The sequence below is a fragment of the Ctenocephalides felis genome, unplaced genomic scaffold (assembly GCF_003426905.1).
Source record: "Ctenocephalides felis isolate EL2017-DRISC unplaced genomic scaffold, ASM342690v1 CF-g0.4_SCAFFOLD_00845, whole genome shotgun sequence".
Lineage (NCBI taxonomy): Eukaryota > Metazoa > Arthropoda > Insecta > Siphonaptera > Pulicidae > Ctenocephalides > Ctenocephalides felis.
In genome coordinates this window covers 90,920,311-90,933,497 of record NW_020536999.1, presented here as the reverse complement: position 1 = coordinate 90,933,497, position 13,187 = coordinate 90,920,311, and the positions used below count along the sequence as shown (strand labels likewise).

The 13,187-nt window shown below is 29.7% G+C and overlaps 2 long non-coding RNA genes across 3 annotated transcripts in view; both read left to right on the top strand.

Annotated features, from left to right (window-relative positions):
• LOC113363586 overlaps positions 1–11,346 on the top strand; it is a 22,823-nt gene extending 11,477 nt beyond the window's left edge. Inside the window, exons 6-9 of one of the 2 annotated variants that reach the window (XR_003365921.1) lie at positions 1,239–1,603; positions 1,674–1,751; positions 3,549–3,687; positions 11,313–11,346. This is a non-coding gene — a long non-coding RNA (uncharacterized LOC113363586). Of the gene's footprint in view, positions 1–1,238; positions 1,604–1,673; positions 1,752–3,548; positions 3,772–11,312 lie in introns of those variants that run through there. The other variant, XR_003365920.1, reaches the window with a different exon arrangement.
• On the top strand, positions 7,633–11,139 carry LOC113363584. The gene is made up of 4 exons (XR_003365919.1): positions 7,633–7,677; positions 10,027–10,640; positions 10,724–10,912; positions 11,087–11,139. It is a non-coding gene; the product is annotated as an uncharacterized LOC113363584 (long non-coding RNA).
• Positions 11,347–13,187: the final 1,841 nt, after the last annotated feature.

Here is a 13,187-nt window from a genome sequence, read left to right as displayed (position 1 = left end):
TTTGCAAGACCTTTAATCGACGTTTGATCAAAAACGCCTGAATGATTTTAGAAATTTAAGTCATTCGATGTATCTCAATGAGCACTATAGTTGGTTCTCAGTTTTGTGAGACGATCTTCCAAGCCGTTTCTTTGTAATTTGAAAAAAATGTTAAACTTTTCGTCCACATTTAAGCTCATTCTACCGAATCGATAAAAAAAAAAACTGTTCGAAAGATATTAGTTGGGAATGATACTGATTAGTTTTTGGTGTGAAATCTACCGAGCCGTTTCCTTGTAATTAACCGTTGAAAAAATATTAAGCCGATTTTTATGGAACTTTTTAGGGCGATATATACTATGGTCTTATGGATCTTACTGAATTATTATGGCCTTACTAGTAGTTGAATTTAAAAATTCATCAAGTTTGAGAAAATGAGTAGTTTTTTTGACGTTCGTTAAATTAAAATTAGACGATTTACTTGGTATAACGCTAGAGTACTTGATCTCAATGTACATCTAAACCATTAAGTCCTACCGAAACTGGTTCAATTATAAAAGTTATTAATTTTTGAAAATTTGCTTTTAGAAAATACTCGAGTTAACGTGTTTGTTCGTTTTCAATTATGTGTAATAAATCTACTCGGAATACGTTTAATCGCTCATAAATTAATTTATATAGTCGATTATTTACACATATCAGAAAGTTCATGTAACTTGCCTCAAGGCAAAATACCAATACCAACTAGTTTTTATTACAACTACAAATTATATTTGTATTTACAATGTTTTCAAAGTTTAATTTTTGTATTGATTGATTTTATTTTATAATAATTTTTTATTTAGATATTTGATTTGTTTCTATATCAATATATCGGATGCTGTGATTTTGGTGTGAACAATTACAATGGAAAACCAATAATAAAATAATTATATTTTGCAAACTTCTTTTTATGCGAAATATGTACATTTTGGATTTCAACAAAACGGAGTTTTAAAGCAAGAATGGCATCAGAGAATGTCCTGCACATTCCGTCTTTTTATATTATGTCCAAAATAATTAAAAATTCGTAAACGATTCAAAGTGATTAGTTAAAGAATATATCAGTATCATAAAGAATCAGTTAGTCTGTTTTTATCCTTCTGCATGAACGGTTGTGTTATTATTTACATAAACTTTTATTATAAATTCTACAGAAAAAGTTCCTTTATATGTCGATTGAAATATAAAAATAATTATAATATGATTTTACGTTGCAGTTTGCCGACAGACAGAAGCTCAAACAACATGATAATGGCGCTGGTTCTTTCGGAAGCCGATCGGCCATTATGCAATTCTGCGTACAGAGAAGGACAACTATGTCATGTGCGAGTGCGCTCGAGTACTATTTCGCACTCTGTTCCACGCATAGGAGTTAATGCGCAAGACAAGGACAAAGATATGTCGCAGGCGTAGGCCACGCCCATCACCGCCCATCACCTATCACCTAGTTGCTCTCCCCACCACTCGAATCGGCCTGCCTGCCATTGCGAGAGGATATCATTTCGTTTTCGACTGCGGCGGTGTACGGTGTACGGCTAGAAGGGTCTCGGCGAAATGGACGTAGCCGAGACCGGCTTGTTGCGTGAGTTCAACATGGTTACGAATTGAATTCAGTTTAATAGTGCGATAATTTTATACCTATTTATTTCAAGTGTTTGTAATTGTGCCCTTATCAAGTCTAATTTACATGAGAAATTGGAACTGATGCAGCACCGTTTACAGGAGAAAAGGTCAGTGATACATATTTTTGTATTAATTTCAAGGTTTTCGAGTTGATTTTGTGGGTACCGATACCGAATTTCCGTAATACGAGATCTTGTAGTTTTATTTTCAGTTTTGATCATTTTGGCTTTTCATTATACAAAATGAATTAATTGCGTGGACGCAATTACTGCGGCTTCCGAGTACATTTTGATTTATATATCACTAGAATTTTATGAATCATTTGAAATCATCCATCCATTTACACTTTCAAATATTAGTTTAAAGTAGACTGCGTTGCTTAATAGATTTTGCAAGACAAATGGGGCGGCAATGGGTCAGTGGTTAGGATTTTTTCAATATGCCAAAAATTACGATTTCTTATTAACACAGCTCTTAGATTCTTAAAATTATTTTGCTACTGGTACATATTTGAATCACCAGTTTAGTTTTTTATAAATTTGTACATCGTTTTAACATATAATTAACCCTCCGTCGGTCGGAGTGATCCGGCCAGACTTTTTTCGGCTTCAATTAAAAAAAAAGAACACTTCTAGTAATCCTATAGACTTGAAATTTCTTCACTTTTCCTAAAATTTCATTAGCTGTCCATCAATAAAAAAAATCAGGAAGAAAAAAATGTACTTTGAATTTTTTTTCGAAGCGATCGCGGTGGGCGAGATGGAATATCGGAGCGAGTATGCGCCGCGTCGGAGTTTTACGGTTAAACTGTATAAATTTTGATACTTTATCCATAACAATGTGAACAAAGTTTGTACTTATTATTGAAATCTGTATAAAATTTTGGAATACAAATGATTTATTGATTTTTTTATTGATTTTTATTGGATCTCGGAATCACTGGACCTGTCAATATTTGACAAATAATTTATTCAATACAAGTTCTAAAACAGTGTTGTAATATATAATAATTAATTCAAAATAAATAATTTTTCCCGAAATATTTGTCGACGATGTCGGTAATGATTGAAATGATTAAGAAAACAGTCGTCTTGAATTGATAAGGAGACGTCCTGATTAGTTTTTGGCACAGACAGGTCCAGCCGTTTTGATGGTACGGGGCAAAAAGTGCCAAATATGGCACTTCATTTTTTGAGAGAACTGAGCGGCGTATGATTTCAATGATTTAAAAAATGTAAAGAAGTATTTATATTTATGTTTAAAAATGTGAAGCAAGTGTTGGTCAACGCAAACATCAAATGAATTAAATAAAATCGTTATTTGAATAAAGAAGCATGATAAAATTTTATAAATACAGGTATGTTCAATGATTATTGGAAACGCGTATACGATTAAAAGAAATTTATTTTTGTAAATAGAGTTTTATATAATGGAGAGATTAAAATAACGGTATTCATTGTTTATGAAGTTATATAAATTATTACAGAATAAACCTGATGATGGAACGTATCTATTTCCGAAACGTCGTTATTAAATATCTTAAAAAAAAACAAATTGTTTTTATTATTGGATTTACTGTTTGGAAAAGAAACAATCAATATATTGAAAAAATCCAGGACTTATCTATTGAATATATATATATATATATATATATATATATATATATATATACATATATATAAAAAATAAATTTTTTTAGTAAAACATCAAATACGAACAAATAGTCCGATGAAACAATTCAGAATATTAGAATATATACAGAAAGCTAATTAACTAATAAATATAATAATTTAATACTAATGATTAGTGAAAAATAAACATACAATATCTTTCTACATCGAATTAAAAAAAATCATTGTTCATTATTATTTCTTGGTTAAATATATTTCTTACTTGTTCAGCAGGTATGCCCGATACAAGCTATACTATTAAATGAGCACATTTGGTTTGTCATCATGCTGCCCAAGAGATACAGTAGTTGCTGTTAAAGTACTTCATCAAACCCGATATTGGTTTCAATGGCACTTTTGTAGATGGTGTGTGGTGAGTGATACTCTCTTCAGCATGCTCGTCTTCTAGAGCAGGGGTCGGCAAGCTTTTAACTGTAGTGTGCCAAGCCACTCTACCAATATGATTTAGAGTGCCACCTTAATTTTGAAATATATAGTTAGGTTCTAGGGGAGAAGAATTATAACCAAATTTATCTTTTAAACATTTTTATTAACAAATAACAAGAATTTCTAATATAAACAGTGCTGGATTACCCCATAGGCCCGTTAGGCCCGGGCCTGGGGCGGCAAGTTTTTCAAAATGTAAATATTTTAAACTCGATGAAATGACACGACAATTCATTTCAAGGATAGATCCTGAAATTTTTTTTTTGTAAATTTAGAGATCATTTTCGATGAAATAGAACGTAATGCGTATTCTAATCAAATTTATTATTCGTGGGTGCCGCATTGATATTTTCTTGATGTATCATATTTAATATAATAATTATCAAACTGATAAGATTTTTTGAAGAAATATTGAAAAACTGTTCGTTTTTTTAACTTCCCGTTGGGTAAGTTATTGTAATGAGCCGAAAATCGGAATTGAAAATTTTTACATTTCTCGACGTTTTGAAGGTTTCTGAACGTTTTAGCATACTTCAGAAAAAATGGATGTGTGTGTGTGTGTATGTATGTATGGATACAAATTTTCGTCCACGTTTTCGGGCGTACGGATCAACCGATTTGAATGGTTTAAAAAACATTCGATTCCTATTGATAGGGAAAAGAGCTGATTAGTTTTTGGCGAAGGCAAGTCCAGCCGTTTCGGAGATACGGAGCAAAGAGTGCAGAAAATAGAAATCGAGTTTTTGAGTGAACGGAGCATCCGATTTGAATGATCTAAAAAACATTCAATTAGTAATGATTGGGAGAAGGGGTTATTAGTTTTTCGCAAAGGCAGGCCCAGCCATTTCGGAGATACAGAGCTAAATGTACAAAAAATGGCAGTTTTTGAGAGAACTAAGCGTCCGATTCAATTGATTCAAAGAACTTTCTGCTTGTCTTAACAAAATAATTGATTTTGGAAAAAAAATTTTTTGTTCCATTTTTTTTTTTTTTTAATTTTTATTTTTTGTATATCGAAAATAATTCAGATTTTATTTTTAATTCTGACTATAGTTTTAATATACTTTAAACAAATAATTTCAACTCTGCAATTCAGTTAATATAATTCTTATAAATATTAGACAATGTTACAATATTTATAATAATCTATTTGAAAACATTCAATATTCCTCGAACATTTCGTTACGGTACGGGAAGTTCAAGCAATTTGCCTTAAGGCACGATGCCACCCACCCCATTAGTTGTAATTTTGTTCAGGTGAATCTTATAATTAAAACGCTTTAAAAACTGTTCGATTGTTTCTAGTTTTATTTTCGGTATTAAATCAAACAATGGCGAATTAACACAATATATTCATTGTTGTTAATTAATTTATGTCATTTTTTTGTACGTGAAAATATATTTTTTTAAATATGCCTGTAGTATAAAATTAAATCTTAAACTAAAATATCTGACAATTTGGTATGCTTCCTCCAATTGCCTTTTTTTCAACTTCAGGAAGGCTAAGTAATAATAATCCTAAAAAATCATAAATAAAATTCTTTATATAACTCTACGCTTCAAGTTCTCCTGAACATTTTGACATGCCTTAGAAAAAATGGATGTATGCATGTGTTTATGCGGTTACAATTCTTTGCCAATTGGCATTCGGAAAGACGTGCTGATTAGTTTTTTGCAAAGACAGTTCCATCCATTTCGGAATAGGGAGCAAAGAGTGAAAAAAGTGCTAATTCAATTTTTCAAAAACGGAGCGTCCTATTTGAATAATTCAAGACACTTTTTACTTGTATGACGAAATAAGAACTATCGAAAATTTTGCGAGAGCATGGTCAGCGTTTTTGGTGACCCAAAAAGGTGTCATTTGGTGATAAAAAATGATCATTGACATCAAATTATTAGATTTTTTATAAAAAAATTATTAATTATTACAAATTTTGTCTTCATTATTTTGAATCATTCCGTACCAAGATTTTTAATTTTCAAAGTTTACTTCTTAGATAGTTTAATTATCCTTTGCAAGGATCAATCACCATGAATGATTCAAAAAATATTCACTTGGCTTTGACTGAGAGGCGTACTGTTTATGCCAAAGGCAGGTTTAGCATTTTTGGAGATACAGAGCGCAGAAGGTGCAAAAGTGGTCATGAAGGTTTTGAGAGTACAGATCATCCGATTGGAATGACTCAAAAAATATTTTGTTCGTGGTATTTTAGTGATATGAAGAAATGATTAGTTTTCCGAAACGGCAAGTCCACTGGTATCAAAATTTTGAGAAAATTAAAATATCTAAAATTTTCAAATAATCGAATTAATTTAGAATTTAAAAAAAAACTCGAAATTTTTGAATATCTCGGTTCTATTTATCGAGTTTAGTCCAATGTCTTTTTAATTTGTGAAATCAGTTCAGGCGTTTTTAAAAATTAAATTTTGATTTATCACATAACAAAAGCGCCTTTTAACACAAATTTTGATTATGAAGTTTTATCAAACTTTGATGAATTTTTAAAATAGTCAAATATTTTGACTCCTAATTGATATCTTTCAGAAATCTTTTTTCAATTTTAAAAATCGGTTTCTGGCTTTATTCCAAAAACGTAATATTTTTGCTTTTTTATGCTAATTTCAAACAACCGGCTCGTCCGATCGTCCGGCAGGTTTTTACCAAAAATTAATGAATACGATTTCCAACCAAGATTTTTCGAATGGTTTTTGAATTTTTAAAATCGACTTAAAATTGTAGGCTAAAACTTTGACGAATTTTTTCTCTCTTTTACTAATTACAAAAAAAAGATTGGTCGACCGTTAAACCTGCTTCCCAAAAATTTAGGTAATTATTCATTCCTTCAGTACAAGTAATTTTTTTTTGAATTATTCGGAAACCAGCCTCTCGGCTCTTTCAAAAACTGAATTGCAATTTTTGCACTTTTGTTCTGTATTTTCCAAACGGCTAAACCCGTCTTAGCCAAAAACTAATCAGAACTTTCTTATCTATGAGAAAGAAACATACATACATACACACACATCAATTTTTTTAAGGTATGCCAAAATGTTCAAAAATGTCTGAAACGTAAAAATATGCAAAAAAAATTATTTTCGATCTTTTGCGATTGCTATAATTTACGAGTACTTTACGGAAAGTTAAAAGTTGCATTTAAGTAATTTAGAATAAAATTATAGTTTAATTAAACAAAGTAAAAAATTGTTTATTAAAAAGATCAGATAGGGCCTAGGGCGGCAGAAAACTTAATACGCCACTGAATATAAACTAAACAACTTTAATGCGAACCTTGTGCCTTTTCCTTAACATTTCAAGATCCGGGGTATAATTTGTAACTTTTAATTTCACACAAGATTCTGAATGCTTAGTTGTTAATGCATATGTTTCATGTGAGAAAAAATTTGTTCACAGAGATATGTGGAACCAAAAGCTGAAAGGAGACCGCATACAATTTTCTTTAAACAATTAAATCTTTTCCGGCAATGTCATTTAACAATATAATATGGCAGTCGATTTTTCCATAGAGTCATCTTTCAGTTTTTTTTTTGTAATTCCTTCAATTTTGTTTTCCATAATTCTGAAGATATTAGTTTGATAATTTCCATTTCAAAATTATCAACATTAATCCATTCGAAAGTCAACAAATCAAACGGTATTATTGATGGATCTATTAAATCTGGTTTTATGAGGAAGGAAAATATAGGCACATAAGCTTCAAAGCGAGCTACGTTAGAAAATTAATTATAATTAAACATTTTCTCTTATTTAAAAATCACTCGATATTTCCGATTTTCCTCATTACTTTATAGAGTGCCATTCAAAACCCCATCGCGTGCCAAGCCTGGCACGCGTGCCGTAGGTTGCCGATGCCTGTTCTAGAGCATTCAAGAGGTTTGTTTGTGACTTGCAGCTGTAAAGGTCAGTGGCTAGATCTAATTTATTAGAAATATTTACACCTAGATAAAAGATAAATTTCATGCAAGGCGGCAATGGTTTGATACCAAAGTTATACTTTATTATTTATCGAAAAATATGTTACATGTTTATCTTATCTTAACAAGCTATTAAAAAGCTATTAGAACTACACCATCTTTTTCTTGAATCAACATTCTTGAATTGAGTTTTTCGATATGCCATTTTGGACTTATTATAACTGAATCATTAACATGATAATTAAATAGTTTTGTCTGATTTAGTTTAGAGGCTCAGCCTCTGAGGCTGATACGCTAAAGATTTTATCACTGGCTTTATTTTTGGAATATATTGCAAGAGCTTGAATTGAATGAGTAATAATCAGTTATTATGGAGAAGTTTACAAACGTTGAGAGCAAATATTATATAGTTATTGCTATTGCTATTCTAAGAGCCTTGTCTTTCATTATGAAGACTATTCTGAATATTGGAATTTCTATAATAGATTTTTTTTATAGATTGTTATATTTTTTCTTCACATATGATTTTCTTCTGTTCCACTTGATAATGTGTGGTGGCTATTTGACGTTTTTCATCCTGCAAATATTCATATCAATGGGTGATTCGAATAGATCATGTTTTGGATCATTTTTACAGCTTCTGGGATCTCCATCGTAATGATTTTAAATATGCTTCACCTAAAATATTCATAAATAAATTGATACAAACTGGCTGATGAATTCTTAAAATTGTATTACAAATTATTTGCTAGTTATTACTATTAGGGATTTACTTGAAATCAACCGTCACTATTTCTTTTTAATTTTACAACCAAATTAATTAGGTTGAACTTATAGTAATTATTATTTTATGCCTCGATTTATTAGTTTGTTGATCCTGGAACTATAAATGTTGTTTATTCAGTATTTTTTGTATTTCACATTCTGAGACTTGAAATTTTAAATATTTTGAGTTGATGTTTTGATGATCTTGATAAACTGGTTGTTTTCTCGACGTTCTTATAATTTTGTTCCCTAGTGTTATTACCCTGGCTCTGCAATTTCTCCTTTTTGGCTGCTGCATCTCCAATAGGTTCTTGCACTAGATGTAATTTTTGCCAAATATGTGTAATCATTCAGAAGCAGTAACCTTTCTTGATTCTTAGACACTCTGGTCACATATTGTGCATCGATATTATATTGATGATGTATTAATAATAGATAACAATTTGAATTGCTTGTGGTAATATAAAGAGTGATTTTCTTCACATAAATAGCTAGTTTCCCCAATGAGGAAGTAACGACCACTAGGTCGTAGTTTATGATAAATAAGTTGATTTTTGACTATATTATTAGATATGTTTCATAAGAAAACGTGAATATTCAATTTCTTGCCAATTCAAATACATTTTACTCTTCGGATTCTGAATGACGAATGACGCGCACGTTGCTTATACATACAAATTTGATGAAATTATACAAGTTTTATAACTGTTTTAATATTTATGAATTTGTATCAAATAATGATATGAATTATTAAATATGAATGCAAACTCAGTCTACTGTTGAATCATATTTGAATTTCAAATCATAAAGTTTTGATAAAAATACAAATGAAAATTCTTTCATTGGCATTAGCAAAGGATTTTACTTTTTACTTGTATATTTTTCATTCATGCTTGATTTTATTTCTAGTGATTTTGATAATATTTAATAAATTAATTTTATTAACTGTTCAAAAAAAAAAAGCCAAAATGATCGATAGGCAAAAGAACACCATCTATATATTATATGATTTTGCAATTTTGAACTATCAATTTATTTTTATATAATTTGTTCTACATTTTATATAATTAACAATTTAATTGAATAATGCCTGAAATTGAACAATTTCAAGCGAATAATATAAAATGTTCTATGTTGTTGGAATGTATGGTACCTCTTATCAATATGCTAACAAACATTCATTTATCTTTATTTTTTGCTCATGAAAATCAAATTTAATTTCACTTGAAATTTTTAATTTATTGATTCTTGAAAAATTGAAAAGTGAGTTCCTAGACAATATACTGAGTGAGTTTGCCATTCAATTTGTTAGCTACAGTTATAATTGTAAAGTATATTTTAGGTACGTATTTAGGTACATTGATTTTATTATATTTCTAGCTGACAACATTCACTATCCTAACCTACAATATTCAAAGTAATATATTTTTATATGTGAATGGCAAACATTATCTCGTAAAAACTTTATAAGTTAAAAATTCAATGTTGTTGAATTTTCTTAATTTGTTTGAAATATTTACATTGAAAATTATTTTAGGTTTATATTAATTTGACAGTTTTCAATTTCTAGATTGAAGGAAATTGCAATCCACTGATATTTTTAAATAGATGACATTTACTCACATGTCTTACAGTTGATTTTTCTGCTAATACACACTAGAAGCAACATCATGATTTGAACAAATCGTCGTTTGCATTATGAATAATACATAAAAACTGTTTGGGAAATCTTTGAGATCGACATTGAAATGCTTGTTGTGGCAAATGATTCATAACAAAAATTCATTTAACTTGGAAATTCACAAGTGCCGGCGCTACCGCGCTTAACGATGTGGCATTATGGACTTGCCGACATACATATTGTGGAATATGTGCATTCATGAAGGAAATAACAAGGATGCTCTGCAATTCCTACAGTGAATGAAACAATATGGACTTGCCGATATACATATTGTGGAACATGTGCATTCTTGAAAGAAATAACGAGGGTGATGCTCTACAAATCGTACAGTGAATCAAACAATGTGGACTTGTCGACATGCATATTGGGAAATATGTGCATTCCTGAAGAAAATAACTTGACAAGCAATCGTGGGCCCTAACTGAAGAGAACCATTTCAAAGAATGGAACCAATGTATTCTTACCGTAGGATTTCAAAGAGGCTGCTGCTTTTATTAAATTTGGTATATTTAGCTCGAATATTTAAAATAATTCATGTACTCTACTCTTTAAATAACAATAGTTTAATGAATTTATTTTATTTCAGAAATAATCCTCACTCGAACAATACAATATACCTTTGGTGCATTTGGTGCAAATGGATTGGCTTGAATAACTAAACACGTCAAGACGAGAACTGTTGGAAGAAAGCCAGGCAAATCAGAGGATGTATGATGACAAATCCTAGAATTACTAGTAAATGGCTACCTAATCAAAGACTTTATATCAAATATATGTAAGTTATTGTTAAACTGCTTGATAATATTTAAAAATTTTATCAGTGATGAATTTACATTACAAATTTAATTTACTCGAGTATTGCAGTCAAATAATATAAATGATTTAAAAAATTCGTCGGTAATTTTTTATATAAATTTGAATAATTAATGTAATAATTTTTTTTTTACAGAGAATACCGGCAATGCAAAACAAGAATATTAGAAAAACATCATCAGCTATGAATAGGCTGCAGCTGGCTGCTACTGCCAATTCTTGGTCAACTCTCAAATAACTGGAAGGCTCTCGTGCTCTTGATAGGTACAACAGTTAAATTCAATATTTTATTCAAATAAAACACAGTTTATATTTTTTTTATTATTATTATTATGAAGTTCTTAAATTCATTTCTTTTACAGTGAAGGTTTCGAAATAGACAATGGAATTTAGTAAAGATGGAAAGTGTTTGACACATCGTGCTCTGCCAAGGCCTAATCAAGGTTAGTAATTATAAAATAGTTATAATTACACACATGAGTATAAAAATGACAACAATTATAAGAAAGAAATACGAGTAATTTTTCATAAAATGCAATGATATTTTTAATAAAATATTGTTAATATTTAGTGTTTAATGTAACTGTATACGTACAATTGTTATTGCAATTAAATCACAAATGTTTATTTCTACATTATTTCCCAAGATTTTATTTCAAACTTAAATTTATTTATTAAGTTACTGAAATGATTGGTTTTTAATATATCATTAGAAAGCAAAATTAATGAACAATTAATTTTATTTCAGGGAAGACAAATGAAGTCGAAAATGACATTGTCTACGGCAGAGCTTTAGAAGCACCATTATCCCTGCATGGCAGCAATAGTGACCATAAGGTTGTGTGATGAAATAATTTACAATTAATACTATGAAATATTTTAGTATTTGGAAAGTAAAATATAGAAATTTTTTATTATAAATTTGGCATTGCATATCATAATGAATGGAATTGTTCAGCAACTACTAAATTTTGAATATTTGAGATCTGATGAATGATCAATCATAAATTTTTGTAATCCTTGATGAAACAATGTTTTTGCCTCTAAGTATTATTTAATCTAAATATGAACTATTGAATTAATGCAATTCATTTTATTTTTCAGTCATTTGCGATCACTATGCAAAGCAAGTGTATCAGGTCTTCAATCGGGATCTGTTTTATTAAACTCTTTGCTGCCTGCATCCTTTGTGTTGTCAATGAGGATAAAAGGTAATTAATAAAATGAAATAATTGAAATATACATACAAGAGATTTATTTTTTAAATGCTTGAATATTACTCTCAATTAAGTTAAGGTATTTAATTTAATGCAATAATTAAAAAATGTGAAAGAATTTGAAATGCTTTTACACAAATGTTGAGTCAAATAATACTTTTTTTTATTTGTTCAAGAAATTACCATTAAATAATGTTAATTCATAGAGAGATTTTTCATGTGGTAATAAAATATACAAGTATAAAAATCTATAAACAAATTCGTAAAAGTAATACAACTTAATTGAAAGAGATCATTGTATTTAAAGTATGAAGTAAGATGTGCATATATGGACTTGCCGACATACATATTGTGGATATGTGCATTCTTGAAGGAAATCACAAGGATGCTCTGCAATTCCTACAGTGATGAAACAATATGGACTTGCGATTACATATTGTAGAACATGTTGCATTTTGAAAGAAATAACTCTACAAATCGTACGGTGAATCAAACAATGTGGACTTGTCGACATGCATATTGGGGAATATGTGCATTCCTGAAGAAAATAACGTGACAAGCAATCGTGGCCCTAACTGAAGAGAACCATTTCAAAGAATGGACCAATGTATTCTTACCGTAGGATTTCAAAGAGGCTCTGCTGCTTTTATTAAATTGGTATGTTTAGCTCGAATATTTAAAATATTCATGTACTCTACTCTTTAAATAACAATAGTTCAAGAATTTATTTTATTTCAGAAATAAATCCTCACTCGAACAATACAATATACCTTTGGTGCATTGGGTGCAAATGGATTGGCTTGAATAACTAAACACGTCAAGACGAGAACTGTTGGAAAAAACCAGGCAAATCAGAGGATGCATGATTTCAAATCCTAGAATTACTAGTAAATGGCTACCTAATCAAAGACTTTGAATCAATATAGGTAAGTTATTGTTAAACTGCTTGATAATATTTAAAAATTTCATCAGTGATGAATTTATATTCCAAATTTAATTTACTCGAGTATTGCAGTCAAT